General features: G+C 36.5%; 1 pseudogene; it reads right to left on the bottom strand.

Annotated features, from left to right (window-relative positions):
- Nucleotides 1-3,254, bottom strand: part of LOC132026711 (large ribosomal subunit protein eL37-like) — a 27,073-nt pseudogene extending 23,819 nt beyond the window's left edge.
- Nucleotides 3,255-6,709: the final 3,455 nt, after the last annotated feature.

The following is a 6,709-nucleotide window of genomic DNA, read 5'->3' as shown; positions in this document are numbered from 1 at the left end:
ATCGAAAGTAGGCAGAGAGGCAGGCAGAGAGAGAGGAGGAAGCAGGCTCCCTGCAGAGCAGAGAGCCCGATGTGGGGCTCCATCCCAGGACCCTGGGATCATGACCTGAGCCGAAGGCAGAGGCTTAACCCACTGAGCCACCCAGGTGCCCCTCATGTGTGGGTTTTCTGAGATGAGAATGAGAGAGTGTTCAAAGAAGGCCGCTGGAGCTGCTGGAGTTCAGTGTGAAAGGAGAATGAATGGTACCAAGATGATATTTGGGAGGTAGGGAGAGGCGGGCTTTATAAGCTTTGGCAGGAAGTTCAGGTTTTTGTTTAGGGCAATAAAGGGTTTTACATGGGGTGGGTAACATGATATTTCTACTGAATGGATATTTCTCCATTTCTAGAATGGAGGGGGCGAGAATAGAAGATTATGGTAATTGTGGCAGTAGAGATGGAGTAGATTTATTCAGGGTATGGTTAGAAGATAGAAGAATGGCTTTGTAATGCCGATCTATGGACTGTGCACGTTATGGTATAGGCAAAAAGAAATAAATGATTAGATTAGTTATTTAAAATGTTTGGCAGTGGTAAGGGTGGACCTTCATAGTGGGTAGAGGGGCAGAAGGGAGACCAGGTACAAATTTCTTTAATATTCCAGGTTAGAAATGCTGGAGCTCTGGGTCTGGAGTTTTCTGACTTTCCCTCTAAGGTAAATGAGATCTGGAGGCACTCCATCTGTACAGGAGTTACAAGATGGGGCAAGACTAAATTGAGACTAATCTGGCTTGATTGCTTGTGATGGGGTGGGTGTACCTTAATATAGAAAGTGGGTTCAAATTGGAGGGTAGGAAGTAGAACCTGGAGAAATTTCCTGAGGCACTAGAGTACAAGGTATTTGCAGGGGTTTTACCTTAAGCTCCAGTGGCCTCCTTGGTGGGTGGGAAGTATGGTGTTAAGGATAGCTGAATTGCCTTTATAATTTTCTCATAATCTTTTTTCCTCCTATTTGACAGTACCTCTCAATTCTTAATGCTTGAGTTTCTCCCTGGGTAGTGGCTTTTAGTACCTATGCTACTTAAACCCTTACCATGGCCCCTGTTAAACTAAGCTATTTGCTGTGACCCAGCTTGTCAGATCTTGAACTGAATTAACGAATAACTTCTTTTTGCTTCCTGTCCTAAGTTAATAAAGCCCAATGCATATATATATATATATATATATATTTTAAAAATTTGAGTGTAGTTGACATGCAGTGTTATATTAGTTTCAGCTGTGTGGCATAGTGATTCCACAAATTTATGCATTATACTATACTCACCTCAACTCTAGCTACCATCTATCCCCATACAGTGCTAATACAGTCTCACTGACTATTCCCTATGCTGTGCCTTTTATTCCTGTGGCTTATTCATTCCATACTGGAAGCTTGTTTCTCCCTCTCCCCTTCACCCATTTTGCCCATCCCCCTGCGTCATCCCCTCTGACCATCATCAGTTTATTCTCTGATTCTGTATAAAGCCTAAGTTTTGATCCCTAGTCAACCTCCCTTATTTTAATGTTATGCATTAGAAGAGCTTTCAGATTTCTAGCTATCCTCAAGATTGAAATATTTTCAAGAATTGAAAACATTGACTTCCAGGCAAAGAATCTGATTCTGCTGGAAAAGATGTAGGGAATACAAGGCATGTCCCGTGAGCACACGTTGTACCCCGAGACAAGATTAAGTGTTTTGCCATATATTTAGCTTTAGCTTTTAGTAAAATGTGATACCTTGCTGGAATAATAGATCCTGTGAAACTAAGTCAAGACTCTGCAGAAATTCTCATGGTTATTTCCAGAGCTTTATTCTGGGATTTTCATAAATGATAGTCTTCCTTTAGATTTTTCTTATTGAAGAAAGATTGATCAAGTTTTCATAAGAGAACTTATTACCTTATATCTCTTATTTTCCCTTGCTGCGTGCATATCTCAAGGAAAGGAAACTCAGTGGATGATAATGATCTACTACAAAGAAGGCTGTATGCTCTGGCTTTGAGGAAGTTATAATCCTGGGATCACTATTAGAGAAAGGTTCAGCATATACTGATATTCAAAACAGATAAAAGTATCATGGTGCTTAGAATTTGATCAGTATGGTAGTTCTTTTGTTTTTATTTTAGTGCCTTTAATTTTTTAATTTGGAACCCCTAATTCCATGTCAGCATCTTATCTCAGCAGCCAGGATGCTGAGCTGAACACCATTCACTTCCATACATATTCTGCTCTGAGGACTTTGAACCACTTATATGGTCCTGCTCTCAGAGCTGAGCTGCTGCCTTGACAACCAGGGTAAAGGCATAAAAGTGTCCAAGGCAACATCTGAAATGTAGATAAGGAGGGCAGGGAAAGTCCAAAGCTAGCTGATTATCAGGGCTGAAGAGTGGGGTTAGATTATAAGTAGGAAAGAGGGGAAACAGTTCAGAATCTGGTAAGATCAATATTAAGTTGGTAAACATAGTAAGAGGCAGTTGAGACAGCATCAGAACAGAAATCATGAATAGTGTGAACATGTTGAGGCCCATTTTTATGTACTGATGGCTGTGTGCTTTAAAGATAGGCTGGACTAGGTAGCACTCTTTGAAGTTAGACTATGTATCATTCCATTGAACTTGCACTTCATTTCCTCCTTTTTAAAAAGCTAGAACACTAGAGTATTTTGCAATGTTTCCAACTCTTGTTTATCATTTGGAAAGGGCCTCCTGTGTTGATAGTCTGCTATACATGCACTGTTATCTGTGTATACTCTTGTGTGTAAAATCTCTGGGCCAGGATACATCCCACCCTCTTCAGTCAGTAATTGGAAGATATTTTTAAGATCCCCTGGGTCTTTTGAGATTGCAGATAGTCCTAAATTTTCAGATTCATCAATTTATCTAGAAATAATTTAGTTTATAATGACTTGGGATTTCTGTGCATCAATAGAACATTATTCTAGGAAAACAAAAGGTTTTAATTTTGTTTTGACATTATAGAAGTGAAATGAAAATTTCTGCAACTCTTCTCTGTCATTAAACAGCTTTCTATTGCCAGCTCCAAGAAAGTATACTTCCCTGATCTGTAAATCCATCAAATAGTTTATTACATTAAATATATTAGGGAAGTTTATTACATTAAATATAAATATATATACTAGTAAACCAAAATACCTACTTGTAGTTAAACAGGAATCCCACGTACATCAGGATGGACCTTCATTCCTGGTGCACTTTTGACATTGTGGGCACATTCCATCCCGTCTCACCCTAGTTAGAGAAGAAGGCAGAGATTGGGCTGTGGTGTCTGGTATTAGGAGGTATCTTCTAGGTGTTGCAGAGCAACAGCCAAGACAAGTCTAAGTGGGCCATTCAAAACCATTTTCTACCAGAAAGAGACTTTTGGCAAGAGGAGATTGCTTTTGGATCTATTCCTTTGTTCTGGTCTTCAAGTGCCTTGAATGTTTCTGATACCATGCCTCACTACACTTTCTGCCCCTACAACACTCTTAACCATGTCAGTTAGATCACACACTAAACCTGCCATTAAATTTGTGACTGTTAATGATTGTTAGTAGAGAGCCTACAATTTCCTGTTTTTCTTTTTCTTTTTTGGAAGGATTATATGTGGTTTAGATCACTAAAACATTGTTAGGTTAGGAAATAAAATATAAACAAACAGAAGATGAATGAAGATATCAAGTACTTGGCTGTGACAAAAACCAAAAATCTGAATTTTTTGCTTGTGGGATATTTCTTATGCTTACTTGTAGGTATCTTGTGCTTTTGTCTGATGTTTAGACTTTGTTTCATATATCCATTCTAGTTGGAGACATTACCCTTGGTAAATGATGTGTTATTGTAAAGCAAGAAACATGTTGTGGTATAAATCAAGTAGGCCATGCTTTCAGCTTTTAAGTGTGGGGAAAAAAGATCCTGGGGATTATGAATCAGAAAATATGAATGTGAAATTATATTCCATCTGTTATTAGGTGTGGATGTTTAACTTAATTTCTCTGAGCCTTTTTGTTTATAAAATGGGAGTTATGATAATTCCTACTTCACAGGATTATATAAGAAATGAGATAAGGCATGTGAAAACATTTATCTTGCTGCATTTAAGATGTTACATATATTGTTGCTTTTTGAAGAAATCCATATTTTCTTTTTTGATGTAACACTCTAAGATTCTGTAAGTGAAGAAGGCAGCCATGTATAATTCATCTTTGTATACTGTTTTTAAACATAATAATTGTGATAGCTATATCACTACCTTTATATGAATAAAAATGCTGTATTTCATAATGTGATTATGCTGTTGCTGTATTTAGAATTATACTTTGACTTTGCCCAATTTTAAATTATTTAAATAGTCCTATTCTTTTTCTTAAAAAATTTATATTAATTTTTTACTGAATATTTTATATTTGTCAGCCTAAAATGAACACCTTTTCATGCTAAAAGATTCTGACTCTAGTATACTCATTTGTTTTAAGAGTAAGTAGTCTATTTGTGACTTAAACAAAATAGATTGTTTTAAACATCTATATAGAAAGTGAAACTTACAGTAATAATGTTTATAAATGGTAAACTCCTTCAAACTTAAGTATTAACAATTACATTAAGTAATATTTCTCATAGTTTTATTTACATAAAAATGTACCTTTAAAAAAGTTATATGCTTTCACTTTTCATTTGTACATCTTTACTTTTTATATGTAAGAATTTTTCTAAGAACCAAGTTATGGATATATTAGATTTTTAAATATTGTTTATTTGTTTTAGAATAGAACTAGATTAAAAAAGAGCTGCAAGAATAGTAGTTTCCTTTACCCAGTTTCACCTCACATTCCTATGGTGTTTCCAGAACATACACTTTTGATTCTTTCTGTAGTCCATTTTCAGAATTTGTATCAGAGGATCATCTTTAACAGTCATTTTCTTTTATCCTTTAAAAAAAAATTATATGTTTGGGGCGCCTGGGTGTCTCAGTGGGTTAAAGCCTCTGCCTTTGGCTCAGGTCCTGATCCCAGGATCCTGGGATCGAGCCCCACATTGGGCTCTCTACTCAGTGAGGAGCCTGCTTCCTCCTCTCTCTCTCTGCCTGCTTCTTTGCCTATTTGTGATCTCTGTCTGTCAAATAAATAAATAAAATCTTTTAAAAAAATTATATGTTTTATTTTAATTCCAGTATAGTTACCTACAGAGTTATGTTTGTTTCAGGTATACAATGTAGGTATTCAGTAATTATTCTGTACATTACTCAGTGCTCATCATAATAAGTGTACTCTTAATCCCCTTCACCTATTTCACCCATCCCTCCATCCATCTTCCTTCTGGTAATCATCAATTTCTTCTTTATAGTTAACAGTGTTTCTTGGTTTGTCTTCCTCTCTTTTTTTCCTTTACTTATTTAATTTCTTAAATTCCCATTAGAGTGAAATAATATGGAATTTGTCTTTCTCTCACTGATTTTGCTTAGTATTTTACTCTCTAGCTCCAACCATGTCATTGCAAATGGCAAGATTTCATTCTTTTTTATGGCTGAGTGGTATTCCATTGTGTATGTATATATACACAAACTACATCTTTATGCATTCATCTGTTGATGGACATTTGGGCTGTTTTCACAATTTAGCTATTGTTAATAATGCTGATTAGATGTAGAGTTGCATGTATCCCTTTGAATCAGTGTTTTTGTATTTTTTGGGGGGGTAAATACCCAGTAATGCAATTAGTGGAGCACGAGGTGATTCTATTTTTAACTTTCTGAGGAACCTCCATATTATTTACCAGGGTGGCTGCAACAGTTTGTATTCCCACCAATAGTACATGAGGGTTCCTTTATCTCCACATCCTCACCAACACCTGTTCTTTCTTGTGCTGTTGATTTTAGCCATTCTGATAGGTGGGATGGGGTATCTCATTGCAGTTTTGATTTGCATTTCCCTGCTGATATGATGTTGAGCATCTTGTCATATGTCTTTTGGCCATCTATATTTCTTCTTTCCAGAAATGTCTGTTCATGTCTTCTGACCATTTTAAAATTGTATTATTTGTGTTTTTGGGTGTTGAATATCAGTTCTTTTATTTATTTATTTATTTATTTGACACAGAGAGAGAGAAAGATCACAAGTAGGCAGCAAGAGAAGGGGAAGCAGGCTCCCTGCTGAGCAGAGAGCCCAGTGTGGGGCTAGATCCCAGGACCCTGAGATCATGACCTGAGCCAAAGGCAGAGGCTTAACTCACCAAGCCACCCGGGTACCCCTGAATATCAGTTCTTTATATATTTTGGATATGAACCCCTTATCAGATATGCCATTTGCAAATATCTTCTCCCATTTCATGGGTTTCCTTTTAGTTTTGTTGATTGTTTCCTTCTCTGTGTGGAAGATTTTTATTTTTATCTAGCCCCAAAAGTTTATTTTTGCTTTAGTTTCCCTTGCCACAGGAAACATATATAGAAAAATGTTGCTATGGCTGATGTCAGAGCAATTACTACCTGTGTTCTCTTGTAGGATTTTTATGGTTTCAGGTCTAACATTTAGGTCTTTCATCCATTTTGAGATTGTTTTTGTGTATGACGTAAGAAAGTGGTCCAGTTTCATTCTTTTGCCAATAGCTGTCTAGTTTTTCCAACATCATTTGTTGAAGAGACTTTTCCCCATTTTATATTCTATTTTGCTTTGTCAGAGATCAATTGACCATATAATT

This window comes from Mustela nigripes, chromosome 1 (assembly GCF_022355385.1).
Source record: "Mustela nigripes isolate SB6536 chromosome 1, MUSNIG.SB6536, whole genome shotgun sequence".
NCBI lineage: Eukaryota > Metazoa > Chordata > Mammalia > Carnivora > Mustelidae > Mustela > Mustela nigripes.
This window is presented reverse-complemented; position numbering and strand designations above follow the sequence as displayed.